Consider the following 22,177-nt stretch of genomic DNA (forward strand, 5'->3'; position numbering starts at 1 on the left):
CTCCTGTGGGTTGTTGTGCATTTGAGCCTCCTGAGCCTGAGCCTATCACAAGAACCCCAGCTCTCACTCTGGGCAGCAGCTGCTGGGTAGCTTCTTCACTGCCTGTCCTTCAAAAGAAAATAATTAACCCTCATTAGGAAAACATTGCTTTTCATTGGAGATATGCTGTGAAGCTCAACTTACTATGGGTTTTGCAGGTTTTTTTTTTAGAGAGAAGGTGTTACTGAAATATGAAAGATGCCATCTATTAGTGTCCTTTCTCAGCGTTTGTGACTCCAGCCTGTTCTGAATGGAGCTGTAGTATTTCTAGAGTAGAAAAGTTTAGTCAAATAAGAATATCTGATTGACAAATTACCTTGCTATTTCAAGGGATAGGAAAGTTTAAAATACAGTGAATATACCTTTAATTATCTCATCTCTTGGTTCACTGGTAGATTTTATTGTACCTGTTGTTGTCCATCAAACTCTGTTCATATTGTGAGTGCCGTCTGTATTGTGTTTCCTTGTCTTGCAATGCAACTATTCAGAGATATTTTTATTCTGGAAAACACTACTAAAATTCAGTGCAAATGAGGAAGCTGATGAGCTGAGTGGAGAAGGAATTTTTAATTGCACTATTTAAAACCTTTTGCATGCTTTGTTTCCAAAAGATCATTCATCATGAAAAAAAAAGATGGAGCTTCAACTTCAGTTTCTAGTGAAAATGCCTTATAAACATTTTTAAAGAAAATGTTTTTGAAAGGAGACTCCCTCCCATCTTTAGGAATTGAAATAACCTGTTGTCGGGGAGATAAGATCCATTCCCACATCTGTAAGACCTGAAAAGCATCGAATATATGCTCAAATACAGCAGATGAGAGAGTTCTGTCATCTCACTTCTGCTCTCGTGATGGTGTTGACCCACCTCTTGTTTTCCTTCCCTGTTACACCACTAAGGAGCACTTTTCTAGTGGCTGGACTTCGAAACCAGCATGGGGCCATGGTGCAGTCACATGTGCAGCCAGTGCTTCTGCCCACTACCTCACCCAGGAGCCACCCTTCTTGTTTGGTCCTGCCCACTTGGGGCTGCTGCCCTTCTGCTGTCCTCTCTGCCAGTGGGAAAGGTGATAGAGCTCATTCACAGAGGGTGGGAGGTGTGTATTAAAGAGAGAGAAACCATGATTTTCCTCGGGAAGGTAGTTCAGCCCATCCCCGAGACAGTGATGAACCGTCCTGTGGGAAGCTGCCTCTTTCTCCACAGCCTGCCTAAAGGAAACAGATAACTTGTGTAGGCTCAAGACCTGATATTTAGTTGACTAAAGAATTTTAAAAGGCATACAACTGAAATTCTGGCTCCATTAAGTCAGTGACTTTTTTATTTCATTGAACTGAGTAGTGCCGAGGTAGGTCACCCAGAGTGCTCCAGAAAATCACGCTCTGGCAGTTGGGTAAATGGCTGAGCAAGGGGCATCTGGAGCTGAACCTCCCATTCAGTGAAGCAGACATGCTGGATCAGTGGCCTCAGCTTGGGCTTTTCCAAGATAAACAAGAAAGCATTACTTCAGTATTTGCCTAATTTATATTTTTGAAAAATGAAATAGCTTCTGAGCAGTAACAAATGGAGCCATCACAGCACTAACAGACATGAAAATGCATCCATCGCTCCACTTACGCTACAAAAAAGCCTGCACCCAAACTCCCAGTTGGGTATTATTTCCTGGATTTACTACAAAAAGAACAATGCATGTTTATTAAAAACAGAGTGGCTTTTAGCAGCAGCAGTAACGCCGCACACAATACACCAAAGCACAACAGGGGCCTTCTCCCAGCAATTGATGTAGAGAAGACCTTTGGCAGAGCAATATGGAAATTCACATTCAGTGGCTTGATTAATTTGGAGTTTGGAAGCTACCTTCCCGAGATGGATGACAGTGGCTTATTAAATAAATAAATAAGGAGCAAGCTGAAGTCGCGCTGGCGTTATAGCATCAGATTTATGTCATCTGCACAGGCAGAAAAGGCCTTTGTCGCCTCTATTGTTCGGCCTGTCAGCAGAGGCCTTGGCAGCGGCCTTTTGTCAGGGCTTGCGTCGGGGGTAATAACGGGGAGATGACGGCGGTTGGTCCGTTTGATGTAACCCGGTTTTATGGATGCCGGAGTTGGCATCCGCACACGCGGGCGGAAGAAAATAAGCGTGCCGGGGCGCTGGGCCTATCTGCCCTCAGCTCCCCTCTCCGACAGCCGGACGGGGGAGATGCCGGCCAGGGTCCCCAGGGCTCGGCTTTGGCACGGGTCGGCCCGTGGGCTTGGGCTGTCACCCGGGGAGTTGAATGGGAGGAAAGGCTAACAGCGAGCGGCCACCCTCAGGACGGCACATTGTGCCTGCTCCCAACCACCGCTGCTCCCTCCTTGTCCTGAGCACGGCTCCAGGGCTTGGGAGCCTGCATGGATCCTGTGGGAATATCGGAAGCAAGTGGCAGGGTTTGGGGTACGTGTGCCTAGAACTGTTTGGAAGTCATTAAGAACTGTCCAGTACAAATCAGAATAACATGGTATAAAATAGTTATCTGGCACACTAAAGGTAGAAGCAGATAGGAACATTAGAAAAAAAAGCCCTAACTGCTGCGCCACAAGTTGTTAGGTGACATCTTTAGAAGAGTGAAGGGACCATAATTTCACATCTTTTTAGGGGAAACAATCTGAGATCCCTCTGGTTTCTACTAAGATCTTTGTACTTCTTTTCAACTTAGTATTTTTATGTCTTATCCTAAAAAGCAGAAGAACTTAAAAAAGCAAAATTTTACTTGGCATGCTGTATGATTCATTTTCTCTACAGAAACATAAAAAAGGTTTATGTTGCTCGTGTGGAAGCCACTTAGTTCTTCCACATTAAATATGAAAAGTAGATAGATCACCACAAGTCATCAAAAAATGTCAGCATACTGACATGAAGATGAGAAATAAAAAAGAAGACTATCAGTTTGCAGCCAACTCTAAGATCAACCCACTTTATTATGCCACAAAGCCAATATCATTGCATAAGAGTTAAAGAATATTTGGCACCCATTGAGAGTACCCATCCAGTGTTAGCTCTGTGGCTGTGGAAACATTTGCGTGAGGACTGAACAGTTGCCATTTACACTGGAAGCCTCCATTTCTGATTTGTGGGCTGACTATTAAAGTAATTTAAACTCCACTAATGCAGAATTGAATAACAGGGAATTTATTATACACACTTCTTGAACTATGTTTCCTACTTTGGCATTTCTTTGGGGGCAAGTAATTAAAAGTGAGCTGAGTTTGACTCCAGTGAACTAAGTAACCCAATGAGAAAGACTCTTCATCTAGAAGCCTTTTTTTTTTTGGTGGGGCAGGGGGCAGAATTAGAACAAAGTCATCAAGTTACTTGTTTTGGGAGTAGACTTTACACAGATGTAAATCTTAGGGTACACAAGTAAAAGACCCACAGTATTAAAAAAAAAACCCAACTAACCTAAAAATAACCATGGACAAACCTCTCATCTTAGTTCATCTCATGTCACTGCTAACTAAATGCTAAAGAGATCTGCCAGGGTGGAATTACAGCACAGGAGTTCACTATAAACGCCGATGGGCAGAATTTAATCTCATTTGTGTAATACGAAATCTGTAAAGCTACTAGTCATTGTTCTGGGTTATATCCAAATTTCAGTGGTTTTGGAAACAGAAGTGTTAATTCTTTGTATGTGCATGTAATGGAGAAAAGTGTTTTCTTGAACCAATTTACTCGCTCTGAAATTGGATAGGGAGCTGAATGTAGAAAAGGAATACATTTTACTGGTTTCAAAGAAGTTAGTACCATCTCGTTAGCTAGAGGTATACTCCAGCTGGGCCACTTTGCATGAGGATGCCAGAACAATGTTTGATAAGGTCAGTGATGTTATTAAGATTGCATGGTATTGATTTGGTAAGAAATAACATCTGTAATAAAGTAATTTCATTTAAGAAACTGCACATTCTGTTCACCTTTATGTGACTGACTGAGTTCCGTGTAAGCAATGGCAATTTGCTTTGAATAACTGTGTAGATTGGTAAGACAGAACTGCTGTAGTAAGCTAAGAAGGTCCGTACTACCTGAAACATTTAAGATATAAGGGCTAAACATTACAGGTAGCCCTACACATCAATTTAGCCTAAGTCTTGTAAATTCATGTTATATATCTATAACTTCGGAATGTATTTTGTTAGTGTTACATAGAAAACATCCTTGCATGACTTTAGATTAACTCCTGCACACAGACCATTGACTTCTTAAACGGGTTGATGGTTGACTGGGTGCAGTGAGAAGTTTGTTGGCAACTTCAGTGGTGGCAAGTTTTCATCTGCAGTAATCGTCTAGAAACAGAAAGTCCTGTTTCCAAAAGGTTGTCTTCACTTCTGTGTGACTTCAGTGGTGAATTGAGAGCTTTGGATGTTTCAAATGAAGCAGACCTGATTTTGTAGGATTTATCTACCCTGATTTACCCATGTCAAAAAAAAACAACCCAGCAACCCACCCCAAAATTGTTGTGAAGAATCCTTCTGCTGTATCTGGTGTGACTTCTAGTTATCTCTGGAGCTATTCTTTAATGTCCTCAGTTGTAAGTGTAAATTAATGTTAGACAACATCTTTAGGTAGTATTCAAAGTGTTTTAAAGAAAGTATGGCATATAACAAATGCAGGAAAACCTGTTATGGTTTGGACTGCCAGAAAATAATACACTAAAAAGCTGCAATGCTTCTTGGGGTGAAACAAAGCACACATTTTCACCTTGCAAAAATAGCAAGAAAACTTTCTAACCCACTCAAATACCACTCATCTGCCACTGCTGTAAACATGAATATAGGCCAGCCAGTCCCTGTTCTTGCCAATGTAACTGTTCAACTCCTGCACACATTAGAGATTTTGTTTGGTTTTAGCAGGCTTTGGATTACAATTGTCTGAAAGCCTTATGATTATCATTGATTTTGCCATGCATTCTTAAAGGTAGAAGATGTGTTTAAATGAGATGCTTCTCTTTAAATGTGTACCAAAAGTTAGCTGGTGGCATTTATTTTTTTTCTTATTTGGTCGTGGAAGTCAATGGGGTTTTTATCAGAGCAGTGTTTTATCAGGAATGGTGGGTATGTGGGTTTCTAAAAGGGTCTCCTTTGATAAAATCTTGATTTTTTTTTTCTGCTCTCATATTAACTGTGGTGTCCTTCCATCAGTCTTTTCAAATCTCCTTTTTTCTGTCTGACTGCATTTCCTTTTGTAATGTTTCGTTCTGTAGCATTTACTCCTTTCTTGTGTTTGTTCACAGTAAGTAGTTCCAGTTGCATTTCTTGGGATAGGACAAGTATTTTTAGGTGAGGATCTAGTTCCCCAGGTACTGAGATCACCATTTTAGTTAAAGCCTGCATACTCAAGCAGCCCTTAGAGTGTAGTCAGACATACGTTCCAGTAAACTGAGTTTGCCCCACTGGTCAGATGCAAAAATGGAGTAAGGCTGTTACTTGGCATTTCCTTTGTAATTCCCTGCACCCCTCTTGTCTGGCCAATTTAATTGAATTTTATTAGGAAGAAAAAATTAGCACCTACTAATTGGTATTAAAATTAAAACTGCATCACAGGTCCGTGATGTTATGGGACTAGAAGCAAAATTAGATTCCAGAACTCTGTTTGACCCATACATTGAGATATCTGAAGACCCAAACAACCAAAAATTCGTGGAGAACAATGTCTGAGGAAGCAATGACCGCTGTAGGTGTGTGTGCCTACTAGTAATATATAACTCTGAATCACAAAACTGTGATTAAAACAATATGCTTAGGGATCCTTCTACCACTGTTTTGTCATGTGCTGAAGTGTTTTTTTCTTATTTCTGTGCTAAGTTTCTGGATCCTAACCAGATCTTCCAAAAGGGAGTGAAAAAGAGAGAAAATCTTTATGGAGTTTGCCCTGACCTATAAAAGCACTGCTCTGCAGGAGTTACAAATGGCTTTTTGGCTAAGTTCAGCAGCTGAAAGGGCCTCTGCTTGTTTTGTCTCCAGCTCTGACAATAGCCGTGGAGAAGAATGTCTTCTTTAAAAGTTCTGGGGATCAAGCTGAACCTTCAGCTGCCAGAGTTTCGGCTCTCCTCTTCACTGCCCCAAAAAAAAAAAAAAAAAAAAAAAAAAAAAAAAAAAAGAGTATATTAAAGGGCCTAATCCAGCTTCCATTGAAATCAGTGTAACTTTGTCTCTTTTTGGTTTTTTTTTTTTTTTTTTTTTAGGCTTCCCTTTTGGGCTGCTGGATGTATGTTTTATGCTTTTAGGTTAAAACCAGGTTTCATATTTTACAGTACAATATAAAAACATCTAAGGGAGGGAGACATGATTTCATTTCTGAAAAAACTGTTCAAGTTTGATAATAAGCAATAGGAAGTTGGTGTTTCCTACACGGTTGCAGGTGGTGTGAGCTCTCCCGTTCTTGTTTGCAAGCTTCTGTATCAAGGCTATGGGCAGCTGTCCCCCAGCTCTCAGGATCTGGCACTAGCAGGCTTGCTGGAGTCAGGTAAGTAAAGCAGTTATTCCAAGAAATATCTGAGCTGTCACCAGGTCTCCTTGTTTAATTCTTACAAAAGGAGTGCTTTGGTGCCCACCATTTTTCTGATATTCCAGTGCTACCCCACCTGCCTGGGCATTGAAAGCTGGGCTCGGTCCCACAATCACCCTGAGCTGGTTCAAACACAACACTCCAAAAATGCCCAAGTCATCCATCCATTTGCTGTTTTGGTGGAAGATCCCCTATTCCTCCTGTTGAAGCTGAGCAAGAAAGAAATACCGATGGCTTTTTATATGGCCAAAATGTACCTGCACCTCAGCCTTCCCCCAAACAGCTGGTATCCTGGAGAGCGGGATCTCTCAGACAGTGTGAGTAATAGCGGGGACCCAGGTTCCCCTTCCCTGGGACATAGTCGTATACATGGTGACCTGCCCCTCCTTTTGTCCAGCCATGTTTTAGGGCAAAGAAGTGCCTGTGAGGAGGCTCATCCTGGGCTGGAGATGTTCTGCAGTGGGGTGAGGGCCTGTCAGAGCACACTTTGTTTCTCCGTCCCTGGTCCTCACAAAGCGCTGCTGAGGACCAAGAACTGCAATACAATAGGGAGGGTTAAAAGCCACCTTAATTGCAATTATCTTAAATTGCTAAGACAGAATCCCTGTGATGTAGCTGTACCTTTTAAAGTGCAAGTTGTTTGGGTAACTTCTACAGTCAGTAAAGGGAGAGGGAACGCATCTGGAGGGCAGGCCCTCCAACCCAAAGATGCCAAGCTTACTTGCTAGATGACTTGTTCGTTGGAAATATGTGATTCTCTTGGTTGATAGTGAGGATCATCTACACAAGTAATGTTATAGATTACCAGCGTGAGGTGGGATGAAATCTACTCCTGAGCTGGGAAATTATTTAAACTTATAAAGTTGTGATACCACTGAAAATGTAGCAGTCCCGAAGAAGCTGGGGAAGCTGAAAAGTCCATCTGCAGCCAAAATAATTCTTGTGGTTATCTGCTGGAAAAAAGAAAGAATGATCTCAAAAGATGTGTTTATCTAAAGGATTATGTCTCTTGAATACGTATCTGTGAGCTTGTAAACTGTTACAAAAATACATTATGTTTTGCAGATGAATGTAAAACAGACATCAAATTAACAAAATCAGATTAAAGACAATTTGCAGAGAATTATTACAAGATATTAATGCCATTCTTGGTTTTTATTGTTTGTATTTTCCGTATGGAAAGGACAAGCAGGTATCTTCAGTTTAAAAGCTTCTGATTTTTAGTTTAAAGGGGGGGAAAAGGACACATAGAGACTTCCAAGAGACCTTGTAGCAACAACCATTTTGAGCAGAGGCTATGTTTGCTGGATACAATGCAATTTCATGTAGAAATTGCTTCTGAGCGAGCTAGCCCAGGAAGTCAGAGCAACGTAATTGCATTATGTGCTCTACTCAAGCTAATGTTGCCTTCTGCCTGTACCAGGACAGCTTTCATATGTCTAATGGCATTACATTATGTGTGTCAACCTGCCTAATGCTCAGAGTAGCGCACGGTGCCTAAATAACAGGAAGACCAATACAGGTGCCATGAAAACAAGCAACTTAGTGCTTCCAACACTGCATTATTAAACTTGCTTTCCTACAGCAGAGAAACATCGCATGTATGTTTGCGGGTGCTATATAAAATCTATATAATCTATTTCATACAATGTCAGGCATAAAGTAGGGCCTTGGAGTAGGATTAAATCAGAAAGAAAAGGGAACAAAAGTGGGAACATTTGGCCTCCTAAGGCCCTTAAGGGAATGGAAAACAAGTTTAACAACACCACAATTGTAGCTCCAAGTTGTCTTCCCAGTGTGACACTGTTGTGGGGCTACCTCGTATACCTGCAAACCGGGGGATTTGCCTGAGCACCTTGCAGAAGATAGCCTTGGGTGTGCCTGGCGCCAGCACCACTGCAAAGTCGCAGCCCACTGGGATAAAATGGAGAGCAGTGCATTTCTTTAAGGGTAGAGAAGCCCAGGGAATAATGGAGTCATTTAACTGCCTTGCCTGGCTTGATGTATGAAGGTGGATTCACGAGTAGTTCCCATAACATTTTGCTGGTGGTTTAATCATTACCAAGAGAAAAGCCTAAAGAATGCGGAGAACAGGACACTATGCTTGTGGGGTTTTTTTCGGGGGTGGTGTTTTCTTCTGGTTTTAAGAAATGCATGTCTTTGATGAGATATGGCTGCAGGCTACCGTTTTACATTTTATGTCGGCTACCTTTTGTCAGCGGCTCATTATTGATGCTGTACTCTGTTTTAATTCACACTTGTCTGCTAATCAATTACAGCATTTATCCATTAATCAGGTATTCTGACAGGGTCAATAACTGCTTTGCAGTTTTGTGGGATGTTGCGCGTTAGCAAGCAAGTAGCAACAATTGGTGGGTTAGTTTAGCACAGCGTTGTTTTTGCAGGCTGGTGGATGTTCGAGGCAGTAAACACCTAGCAAGGCTTCTGTCAGTTCCTCAGGTTTTTTGGATTCCTTGTCAAAAACCTCATCTGTTTGCAAAATTTGTCCTCACTGGTGGGTGCGGGAGAGCATGTGCATGAATGCGTGCGCTCACGCATGTGATCCTGCCTGCACCCATGTGTGCCTGCCTTTCCCCATCTGTGTGTGTACAAATAGATGTAGGTACCCTGTAGTCTAAATATCTACCTTATAACGTGCCGGTTCAGCTCTATGGCTTGTAACAGCTATACTGGTGGTAAATCATCACAAGCATTAAAGGTTTTTTTTTCATTTTAGCAAGTGATATAGATAACAGAGGGGGCAACATTTAATTGGACAGTTACAGTTTTGGTAGTTAAGTTACCGTCTATAATGATGGTAACAGGTTTCAATTATCTTTTTTATGACAGATGTACCAACATTTAATTGTTTCTCGTCAAGTGTGGAAAGAAAAGACACTTCTGTAGATTTTTCAATTCTTCTACATGTCACTTAGCTGTCTGCACCATTGTTTGAGCTCCTTTCTCTCATCCTTTTTGCAGCAATGAGTTGTGTCATTCCCTCATGATCAGCACTTTTGTTGTCTTTGTTTTTTGCTGTACCTCAGAAGTCCATCTTTTCTTTCATCTCCTTCCCATTCATGCATGAGGGAACAGTTGTGCTCTGTTGTGGGGATGTTCCGCTGGATTTCAAACAGTAGGGTTTCTTTTTATTCTCTTCTAAGTAGTACAATGGGGCTGAATGTCTGTTGCAGAATGCACACACTAATATGCCAGGTTATTTGGTTTCTAAGAAGTCAATAAAAATGCTACATTTAGGCTCAGTACTTGGCTTGCTTTTTTTTGCTGTTTGCCTTTCAGTCTTCAGTTATAAATCTGTTTGTTTGTTTCTGGTTATAAAATATAATCCTTGATATGAAATCCTAGCGCGGAATCAACAAACACTTAGGAAAAAATCTTACTGGCGATAGAGTATTTTCACACTCGCGGATTTGGCAGACCCTGTCTTCCCTGATAAGGAAGGGAAAACTGCCGCCAAATCTAATTAATGGGGTCTATAACAACGAAGGAGAGAGGGGGAGAATGGGGTGGGGGGGAGATGCGATCATGAGTTCGTCTTGGCAAAACTTTCTTGTTTCTTGGAGACTTAGCTAGTCTTTGCATTTAAGAAAAGGTAGCTTTAGTAGATTTCATTTTTAAGGACATTTTTTTTGCTTATGCACGTACTTAGTTTATACACACTTGTTCAAAAGCCATTTCAACAGCAAAAGGCTAAAGACATAAAAAGCTAGAGATATCTTCAGACACTTTGTTCTCATATTCAGGAACAATCTTCAAAATCCTTCTTAATGAGGTCATAAAAGAAAAAAAATCGAACAAGTGGTACTTGTGTACCTCTCTAGGATGTGTCATCGGGGTCACTTGCCACTAGGTTATCCTATTTAAAAAGGGATTGGGATAGTTCAATCAAGCATTGCATTAAGAGAGAGACTTTGATTAATTCCTTCTCTTCTCTATTGTGCTATAGATAATTTCAGTAAATTTGTGATACTTTCTTCTTAGTCAGTGTTGAGGCTTAACGTTCTCGATGCGTCATGCTGAGTATTAGCATTTATTGGGCCTATTTGGCTCTAGTAAAGAGGAGTGTAGGCTGCAGACAGCCCTCTAATCTTTGACAAGTGAGGCCATTCTTTCAACATTACCGTTATCTCAGGTCATCGAGAGAAAGTGTTCTCTTACAGGTTTGCTGCAGGAACAAATATGGCATGTGAAGGAAGGGGAAGAAGAAAAAGTAAGTAGGCTGATGATTTATTGCAGATTTCTTTTTGGAAAAAATAGAGGTGACTTTTACAGAGAAAATTACTGTCTCGAATAACTTGTTTGTTTTCTGACACAATGGGAGAGAAGTAAAGAAAGGCAAAGCTGAGCTATGTTACTAACTTGTTCCGTGGCTGGAGGCTTGAAATGCAGCAGAACTACAACTCAGAACCCAGCTGCAATTGCATTGTTTCTGTACCTTGTGAAACCTAACTTCTGTTTTAAAAAGTGATTCCTTTTGGTGGGAAATTTCCTTTTTCATTTAATTCTCATTTAAAAAAAAAAAAAAAAAAAAAAAAAAGAAAGGAAGGAAAGAAAAAAACCTAAAAGAATATTTTGGCAATGAAAAAATCGCGTTGTGTCCTGTTTCTCAACTAAACATGCACTTTTTTCCCTTTAAATATAGGTCTTTAGAATTTGCATGATATGTCTTATTCATTGTAAAAAATTTCTCATTTTATGTTGTTTGGTGTAATCTCCCTTCTCTTCCCTGGCTCATTTTGAAAATGCGTGTGATAGTCGCTCTGGAGACTCAAGGCCCTGTTGGGTATACACATATTTAGGCGCTCTTTAAAAAGTGGATTTTTGACCTGATAGACCGTAACGGCTCCCAGGGAGCCACTATGGTCATTGTGTAAATCCTTCTTAGTTTTCGGTTTACTCACTTGATATACCGTAACGGCTCTTAGGGCCGTTACGGTCTATTGTGGTAATCCAGCTGCTGCACATGCGCGTGAAGCTTTTGTGTCTAAAAATCCTCAGAAAGTTTTGTTGGGAGCGTAGTGGGCACGTCCAGAATTGCTTCCTTTCTGGTAGGGGGGGCTGAAATGGCTGGAGGAAAAAGCGGTGGCTCTTCCTTTTGCTCTGGCAGCAGCCAAAACACTACCTTTAGGGCACCTAAAAGGCTATCAGCCTGCCAAAAAGTATATTAAAAAAACCCCAAAACCTACTGTCAGATGCTCAAAATATCATCTGGAAAGACTGGTTTGAATCAAAATGTTCACAAGTCTGAAACAGACAATTTTTGTTTATGCATTTGTTTAATGTGTGTCTAAGATGTGTGTCAGGCTTCTGCCCAGTGGGATTTTTGACAACTGAGTTATTGACCCTTGAAAACGGGGAGTTGTAAGTGAAAGGCTGATATAGTCGTAACTATAGCAACACTGTCAGTGTTCCTGTAATTATTAATTTTTTTTTTGATAAAAAAATGAAGAAGCTGTTTCTCTTCTTAAAGAACCTTTATTGCAAACTGATGGTGCCACCACGGAGATGCGATACATTGATACAATGCATGTCAATTAGTTACTAAAATAATTAAAGTACCAGGAAACTATGGAAAAAGAACTAAACATCACTTACTTGTATGAATAAGGCCTATTGGTTCAACTGTTCCTACGAGGCAGTGATGGCAGACAGGTTTAGCCATCATTTTGTGCTGCGTAAAGCTGATGGAAGGCTACGTTTTCGTGACTTGTGCAACTTATGCCATGCTGCCTTGAGAGAGCAGTGTTTGTACTGGGGCTGTAGGCAGAGATTCAGACATTTCTTTGGATTTAATTCTGTGGTGTATGGGGCGGAGTGAGGTAACTGTGCAAAACGTGTGCCTGCTGTCAGCATGGAGAGTGGCAGTATCTCCCACCTCATGGATGCAGTTTTACACGGGCTTCATGGCAGAGAGCACTGCAGGATGCCCAGGACTCAACGTGATGCCACTGGGCTGTTGGAGCCATGCTAGCCGGTGCTACACCCTCCCTCTGCTAAGAGTTGCCAGAGGTTGCAGGTCCTTGACCTGGCACAATGCTAAGCATGTGTAAGATATCTTTCTCCCTTTTGCCACTTTGGCCGCTTTCCATGCATTTCTCCCAGGTCTTGCTCCATGGTGGCCATCACGCAAGGTGGCGCAGGTAGGGCACCTTCAGAAAATGCTGCTGCTGTTCTGAAATAACCCTTCACCTCTGTGGGGACATGACCAAAGCTCTGGCCTTCCCATCCAAGTATGTTTTTCCAGGACTATATGTGTGCATGTGTTGCAGGGGGTAATCAAGAGGGGAGGGAAGGACTGCAGTACTTCAGCAGGATCTCCTGAGCAGCAGTCTGCTCACAAAACCCTGTTATGGTTTTCTAAAACTTGACAAGTCACTAGAGCTTTTATTATTGGTCTAGAGTTTGTTCGCTTTTTCAGCCCGCCTTCTAACAGGGATAAGAAATGCCCATTAGATATAAAATGTGTGCATATTAATATTTAAAATGAGCACAGCACGTATTTAATACTGCCACAAATGGTGGCAGGTTCTCCATTGTCTTATTCCTTAGAATCCAAACTATTGATAGTATTTAATTGAGTTCTTTAATTGCTTCTGTTAAACAATCATTTGCTAAGCTTTCCTTAGCCAGGTTTTAGATAATGGCTTTTGTTTTTGCTTAGCCATCTGTCCCTGTATTAATTGTCCTTTTCCCCTAGCATCCACCCATAATTTTGGCAAACTGGTTCCTGAGATTGGTCTAGATTCCTTTTGCCTCATTTTCTGTTGTTGGACACTGTTACCTTTAGCATTTCACACATTTAATGGGTGCAGTTCTGGCTACTGAAGGGAAGTTCCGTCACTCGCACTGCATTGCAGGGAGCTGAAGTTACTTTATTTTTATGCAACGTTAAGTACTGGCAAAACAATGTAGAGGCCCCTAAATTAAAATGATCACTTGTGTGCAGGAAATCAGTGTGTAGGGCAAGTAAAAACATTTTTCGGCTTTCTTTGCAAAGTGAGGTGACAGGTCACAGTTAGAGGGTTTCAGAAGAACTTCTGGAGTCAGCATCGAAGTTCCCATTTCATTTCCATTCTTCAGGATGAACTGCCATTTGTTCTGCATAGTTTACGTAGCTTTTTCCTCAGTCTTTGACTAGGAAGCTTCTGAAGCAGGCCCTGATTCAGGAAGGTGCTTAGTCAGATGATATTATTAGAGTGCTCAGAGTCTTCACATGGTGCTCGGCTACTTGGCTGAATCAAGATCCTGCTGTTTCCTTTTTTGTTTCCTCCTCCTCCCCTGTACTCCCCATCCTTGACTCCCCTTCCACTGCATCATCCTCAAAAACTTAGGCCAGGCTGCCCTTGTTTTCCGTAAGTGATACAGCTGGATGCCCTGAGTTAATACATTTTCTCTGTCTCTGATGCTGTGTCAAGAGATTCCTCAGTCCCTGCTCTTCATTGATGTTTCCCTCACTGACCTTGTCCTCTTCTTTTGTTGGTTTTTTTTTTTTTTAATTACATCCTCACCTTACTCTTTTAATCTTGCTTTTGACCTTGTTTTCTTCTGGCTTTCTAAGTGAATACATAGCACGGCTCCCTTTTTGCATCCCTGCTTGATGGTTTGGTTTCTGTTTCACAGTCTCACCTCCTGTCCTTGTACGTCTCTCTGGCAGTCCTCCCCAGTCCTTCCTGGTCTTCTCCCACGGTGGCTTGGTTAGGGTCTCGTCCTGGCACTATCTGCCTCACCACTTGCACAAAAGACGTTCCTCCCTTTGGTGCCTGGGGGCCGTCTCACTGAGACCCTATGCGTCTGTCACCCTTCTCTTGGCCAGTTGGGCCACCCTGCCTTGCTGGGTGCTGGCTGTCCAGGATCGTCTCTCTTGCTTTGACTTGCCTGTAGAGCTGTCTGTTGCATGTTTCTGGCTTCAGATTTTGTGTCTACACTGCCCAGGTCCTGGCTTTTCCTCACCTGATCCGTATGCCAGACCTGGCTTCTTGCAGCCTACCATTACCCTTTTATTCTCTTCCTCCTGTAGATGTTTTTTAATTTTCCTTAATGCCCTCAAACATGAGCAGTCTTACTGAAGCCCTCCATCTTCCCTGCATTCAAAGCCACACTAATACTTCTTGTGCTAGGTTAAACATTGGTCTGTTTGTTTCTGTTTTCCAAGCAATGTAAAGGTGTATTGAGTAATAAAACTGTATTTTGAATCAAGACTTATACACATCTAGTTGAGTAATGGAGTAATCAACATACTGCGGCCACCCGGAGCCCTATTTGGCTCTCCAGGCTCTTGTATCTTCACTTCTCCATAATTCAATCCACCCTGGTCTAGAACCTGTTTTCTATTCACTTTCGTCATAATTCGCAGCATTTTTGCTGAGGTTAGAAAATAATAAAACAGAATAAATTTAGACTGGTATATCTATGATTGCACAAAACTTAACTACTGGTTGTTTATTTTTCAAATTAATATAAGCTCCTGAGGCATGAATGAATGTAGCTACTAATATTTATAATATCCTTTTTGTGGATCAAAATCTAGCAACATCCTTGAAATGCTCAAATTAGCAGGCATGACTGTTATCATGGTGGGAAAACAATTTACAATATATCTGCTTATGACAGGAACAGTGGCAACATATCTTTAAGAGACCCCAAAACATAACTGTATTTGTTGAGAGGAAAAGCAGGGTTTCAGGCCAGATAACACCAGTTGTTTTTTTTTTATTTGAGCATGCTGAATGCTGGGACTTATCTTGTAGAGTATCAGGAATGTTCAGCAATGGAACAACATTTCCTCTGAAGAAGTAGTTCCTGTAAAATATAGTGAAAGAAATTATTTAAACACTGCACTAGCACTGGCTGTGGTGGGAATTACCTTTTAGCTATTCCAAAGCCATACGAAACAGCCTAAATACATATTTATTCGGGTTCAGGTATCTAAGATGGGCATGGAAGTCTTCCCAGGGACCTGCCTCTCTTCAGTGTTTCCACAGGGGACTTGATTCAGTTTTGCAAAGGGCTCAGCTGTGGTTTCACAGCCCAGCCTTGGCACAGGAACCGTGCAGCCTCAGGAGCAGAGTGAAGAACAGTTCATAGAATACTGGGCCCCTCATTACAGGAAGGACATTGAGGTGCAGAAGTGTGTCCAGAGAAGGGCAACAAAGCTGGTGAAAGGCCTGGAGAACAGGTCTTCTGAGGAGTGGCTGGGGGAACTGGGGTGTTTAGTCTGGAGAAGAGGAGGCTGAGGGGAGACCTTATTGCTCTCTACAGCTATCTGAAAGGAGATTGTAGTGAGGTGGGTGTCAGTCTCTTCTCCCAAGTAACAAGCAATACAAGGATGAGAGGAAATGACCTCAAGTTGCACCAGGGGAGGTTTAGATTGGACATTAGGAAAAATTTCTTTACCAAGGGAGTGGTCAAGCATTGCAACAGGCTGCCCAGGGAAGTGGTGGAGTCAGCGTCCCTGGAGGTCTTAAAAAAACGTGTTGATATAGCGCTTCTAGACATGGTTTAGTGGGCATGGGGGTATTAGGTTGACAGTTGGACTTGATGATTTTGGAGGTCTTTTCCAACCTAATGATTATATGATTCTAAGAATCATTTAGTTTGGAAAAGATCCTTCATCATTCATTCCTTCCATCATCTGTACAAAATGCCCACCCTTGTCATGATGCTCCTCAAAAGGGTAGAAAGAAATGAGTTATTTCCCCTCTTTTGCAGTGCAGTTCAGTGCCTCTGACTACCACTGTAAATTACTATTTTAGCCAAAAAGTTGTCTTTCTTCCCACCTGTTATAGTGGTACAGTATTGATGAAAGAGCCCCTAAATTCCCTCCTTGCCCTCCAAAATAATCTGAGCAGGGACAAGGAAAGGACAATATGAGATTGTTATCTTACTTTTTTTGTGGCTAAAAATGTTGAGCTCCAAGAGATGAAATGGAAGGAGTGTCACTTGTGTGAAATACCTGGTTGCTTGCTTTGTTCTGGCAGGGATTTGGCAAAGAGGAAGCGATAACATTAGGGGCAGAGCTGCTTTGGCTTAGAGAGACATGTCTTCAGTCTACAGCAGCTGTGAATCTGCAGGGTCACACCTGTGCTTGCAAGATAGGCAGGATGCCTGCAGTGCGTGGATGCAAAGTGTGTGATGCAAAGACCACAAGTGCTGCAAAAGCAAGGCACTGTCATGGATCGCTAATGGTGGAACAACCTTCAGTCTAACGTACGTGGGGTCCCAGGGAAACTTCATATTTCATTGAAGAATTCCCATTCTAATGCCATGGCTGGAGTGCAGGAAAAGGCAGTTTATTCCAGCAAAGTGTATTTGGAGGAATATTTGAGACTAAAAGTTGTGGAAAAAATGGTTTTATGGTTTCTTGGATTTATGGAAGATAATTCTTTTTGCTACTTTCCATCGTTACCTGCTACTGTTGTACTATGCCACATTGAGTCTATTGCCACATTGTACGTATATGCATATTTATGTATGCACATTTATATGTGCATAAATAGATAAATTAAAAAATTATATATGTGTATATATATATATACAGACACATGAATATATAAACATAAGCATGCATACTTATAAATAAATGTTCACCTTTGACTATCGTAGTTGCAAGCTAAAAGAAAACCTTACCTTTAAGAGTGGGGATATTGTGTTGTTTGTCCATTGTCTCAGATTTTGTTCTTGCCTGCACCCAGAGCTAGTGAGGTTATGATTCTGCATTTTCTCCTTTAAGCTCAAGTGACGCAAAAAAGGAGGAAAGACTTTGCCTGCTGGATGTGTTCTGCAGAAGAGGGTGGATATGCCACAGTTTTTTCCCAGTGCATCTGATGCTAGTCTCTGACAACAAATCTTGACATTACTGAGACATTAGCTCGACTAAACTGTTATTCGGGAAGATAAAAATTGAAACATCCGTGAGATTCTTCCTATCAGCAAGGAAACAGATGATGATGAACAAGGGGCAATGTGAGACTAAAACTGATGCTTCAAACTGTCCAAATTCCATATATATAGTCTCAACTTTGAGAAGTACTTTGTTTAATGATATTACTACAGATTACTGACATGCTCTGCAGAGTTAAAACATATCTTAATGATATTAATTCACCTTTGTACCAAAGTATATCTAAAATGATACAAAAGAAGTAGGCAGATACAGTAATGGAATATTTTTTCTTTTTATCCAGTACAGAATAAAAGACATATGTAATCTAGTTATCTCGTTTCCTTAATTCTGAACCTGTATTCATGACAGAGATTGTTAAAGAAGACTTGTAAAGGAAAACCAGGTGATTCCTTTACATATTTTCACAGAAAGTTTTTTCCCACAAGGTTATATATCAGTGCGTTCAAAGAGTCTGTCATTCAGGTTTTGTACAGATGTAAAGTGCTATAACACTTACTTAGAGAAACATAGTTGCTCATTTAAATGTCATAAAAACTGTTATATGGAAATAGACATAATCCTATTTCTCGTTATATATTTAATTTTCATGTAATCCAGGACTTTTGCTTTTCTATTGTATATCATCATTATGAACTAAAAGCCATTTTCTATATTTGTGCAGGTTGCAAGGGAGGCAGTGTATTTTTCTTCTTCATTTATTTTTAAATAAATATTGAACAGCCTGTGTCAAGAATTTAGAGAAAAAAAAGCCTCACTCACACACTGGGGCAGTATGGAAGAATTTCTTCTTTGTGGCACTCCCGAGCGAGCTGTGTGCTCGGTGACCCCTTGTCCTGCCTTTCGCTTCCCTCTCAGCCATGTCCAACTCTTCCCACTAGGCAGCCGTCAGGGACAGGGTTGTTTTCTAAAATTTGCTTTTAAGGGAGGCGGACCCATGATGATGATGTGTGTTGTGATGCAGTGAGGTAGGAAATCCACATTTAACAAAACTGAGGTGTTTGGGGGAAAAGGGGCATCCTTTTCCCATTGGGGATGAGAGCAACTTTGACTCCTGAGCTTTACCTAAGTTTCGGTTGGCTTTTTGTGTGTTCACTGGCCACGGTAAATATATACTGTAGCAGCCATAACCGCACAAGTAATCTCACCTGGGAAATACAGATAAGAAACCCCTGCAGAGTGTGTAATAAGAGTGCTTGCACTCACACTTGCACAGAGCAAGGCCCGTCGGGTGCTCCCAGTGCCCCAAAAGGGGCTGCTAGCTGATAATTCTACTTTTTTTTTTTTTTTTCAAAAATAAAATCATATTGTTTTCCTGACTGTCTTCCACTCTTGATGATGATGATTTTTTTTAAACACCCACATCATTGACTGACTGACTGACCATCAAATGGGATGGGACTTACTAGGTGGGGGATCTGCAGTAGGGAGCTGGGACCCATGGTTTTACACCCGGTTTCTAAGTCTCCTGGGATGTGGCAAAGCCGTTCTGAAGAGTTATGTGAAAATGTTTAGAGAATTAAATTATAAAAGTAGCTTAGAAATGTTTTTTTCTGTAGCAGGCTTCTGCGTTTAGTATTAAAATATGTCCCTTGGCCAACATTTTTCTATTACATAATTTTCATGTTATCTGCCCTGGTTGGTCTGGCATCCGTATGATCTTTGAGCTTACCTACACAGCAAAGTTCATCCTTGGTAAGGCAGGCCGTGATATGACCAATGTGTGCCTCCAAATTAGTTCCCTGCTGTGAACACCCCCGGGTGGGGTTCATCTCCTCCAAGCATGCTTACCTCCTCAAGGCACTTAATGAACTGCCTGAGTCCGGAGGAGGGTTATGGCTGAATCCCCACCCCCACCCCCCCCTGGAGGGTGCACCAGGGACTTTTGACCACACACCCCAAATATCCACCCATGGGGGCAGCAGGACCTGACCCACCAGCTCAGTAGGGTGAGGGGGTTGTCCCTTTCAGGGTAGCGCTGTGCAAAGGCTTATCACTTGCTGAGGGGAACTTGGTGCTAGACGGGCGCTGAGCCTGAAGAGACTGGTGGGCACTAAATTTACCATTTTTAGTTCACTGACTTTATGTTTTTGGAGCGTCACTGCTGAGTTAGGGGTTGGCGTGCCTGTTTCCATGTAATAAAAATATCCTTCAGCTGCCTATGTGGAAGATCAAAATGCATTGACAACTGTCACCTTTTTATCATTAGTTTCTCAATATTTGGTATTTCTCTTAAGCCCGGGTTCCTAAAATCTCACCTTGAATATTTTTTTTACTTTTAAAAAAAATTTCTGGCTTTGACTGTTGCAAGGAAAAGATTGAAAATATGAAGCCAGGGACACAAGAACCAGAAAATAGTATTTCATTGTGCACTTCAAAAATGTTGCCATTTTTATCATGTTATTCGTGATTTTTTGAATTCTTGGTGTTGTTAGCAAACATGAATAGTTTCTTTTCAAGAGATGTATGGAATAATGGGCAGATGCAGGATAAATACATCTGTATTTCATCATCATCTGTACAAAAGCAGTAATAATGTTAATTGTTGTAACATACTGAAAAAGGCAGAAGAAAAAGGAAATGTTACTATTGGATAATAAAGCTTTGCCAGGTGTTTATTTACTGGAGATCAAGAAAGTTCTGCCATCTCCATAATGTTGTTTAATCCCATCACTGCTACTAGTTTTGTGTGTTTTAACTTTGGATGAATGAACAGGGACATAGTTAACGGCCTGAAAATATAGAAGTCAGAATTTTTGGGCATTCTCTGCTATCGCTTGATATTAATAAAATAAGGTCTGTTTTTCAGCTGATTTCATTGTCCAAGGAAATAGGGCTGGGCTTATTATTGTTACTTCCACAACTGTTATAGAAAGATTTCTACATTTTGCTAACCTTGAGTAGTGATAGCGACATAGAAAATTCATTTGATCTTGTATAACGTTTTCATGGTTAATAAGATTTACATATGACATTTTTGTATGATTAAAAGTACTGGAATTTCATTGCAGTAGGCATTAACTCCTGTGATTGAAGTTAAGGGAATTTTTTTTTTTATAGCTAATCAGGAGTTTAACTGCCTCTGGGGCATTTTAAGAAAATGTTATACTGTACTTAACGAACATTATACTGCAAATAAGAGTGATATTCCTGTAATTAAAACAGTCTGGATATTGCTTAATGAATGTTTTTCTTATCTTAATGTATAGGCAGTAAGGATTCATGTAGTTGCCTTTATTAACTTGTGGAGTTAGTTAAAAAGCTGGTTAAAACAGTAAGTCCATATCAGGTCAATATAAAATGCTTATGTAGGGATTTCATTGCTCTTATAAATCTGACTAGTTAAAAAATAAACACAGATGCTTGTTTGTGCCATCCTGAGCCATACTGCAGGGTAGTATTTCTGCCTGTAGACATTTCTAAAGTTAAGTGTTGCCTGGAGCACTGCAGGATTTTCAGGCATTCTTCTTTATAGTCTGTTTAGGAAATATTTTCAAATTTCCATGAGGCTTGTATTCAAAAGCAGAGAGTGGTTAGTTTTCAATTAGTGTAGCTACACTTGCTGTTGAACTAATAGCGTTGTGCATTCGTTCTTTTTTCTGTCATATTGCATCAGCTTTGGTGTAGTTACAACATTTTATTTTTTTTATGTAATTGCAGTGCATTTTAGTTTTATAGATCTGTTCTTCAGCAGTTTCGTATTTACTAATTGTTCTTTACTGCTCAGTTATTTGGCACAGAAACCATTCTGAATAAGATTGGTTTAATACAAAATAATTCTTCTACATAACAATTCTTCTACAAAATAATGCTTGGCTAAATATGAATCATATTTGTGCTTTTAATCTTATTCTGAAAATATCATGCAGGTGTTTTTTTTTTTTCCCCAGCTGAGATCGAGCATCTTTATATTGTTTAAAAGATATTCACCAGCTGGATTGCATCTGCATGCATCTAAGTCTCAATTTTGCACAAACCCCTGTGCCAAAACCTGAAAATAGCAGGTTGGCCCACATATAGCCTAAGAACACATGGAAATGGAAGAGTTTCGTAATCCAAAATTAATCCCCAGTCCTGCAGGCACTTAAGCACAAGGTTAATTTTAAGTGTTTGACTAGTCCTTTTGATTTCTCTGGGCTAAGCGCATGCTCGAATGGGTTTGCAGGAGCAAAAAGTGCAGAGAAGACTGCTATATTGTTTTGGTTTTCCTGAGAAGTAAAAAATGTCTGTGCTTTATTTGGTAGCATAATTTACATACGTTTCTAAGTACAGGAATTGTTGAGCTGTTTGTGCTTTGGCTACATGTAAGCTGTAAATTGCAAATCAAGATAAAATATGGCCTATTTAGTGAAAAATTCTCAGAAGTATGAAGGCAACCTCAGTTTGTAAAATATCGCCACCACAACCAAAATTAAAAAGATGACAATTTGTCATTAAAAAACCAGAAATTCTGAAAGACCCAAAGTGGGTGACAAATTTCTTCTTTCTTATGACTTCTGCAGCACCAGTAAATTGACACTTGATTAATTTCCTTCTGCTAAATATACTCAGGCACATCTTTAGTGTAATTTTATTTTAACTCAGACGTAAATGAGAACTGATTTTAAGGACTGTACTGTTTTCCTTTTCTCTCATGCTGTGCAGATACGGGTATCTAACCTGCATAGGCTCTGGTGAACATA

At 40.6% G+C, this 22,177-nt stretch overlaps 1 protein-coding gene across 1 annotated transcript in view; it reads left to right on the forward strand.

The window, feature by feature from the left end:
• The window catches only part of CLYBL (citramalyl-CoA lyase), a 179,475-nt gene that overhangs the window by 63,495 nt on the left and 93,803 nt on the right, over positions 1-22,177 (forward strand). The window lies entirely within an intron of this gene.

Source organism: Leptosomus discolor, chromosome 1 (genome assembly GCF_034619465.1).
Source record: "Leptosomus discolor isolate bLepDis1 chromosome 1, bLepDis1.hap2, whole genome shotgun sequence".
In the NCBI taxonomy this organism is placed as follows: Eukaryota; Metazoa; Chordata; class Aves; order Leptosomiformes; family Leptosomidae; genus Leptosomus; species Leptosomus discolor.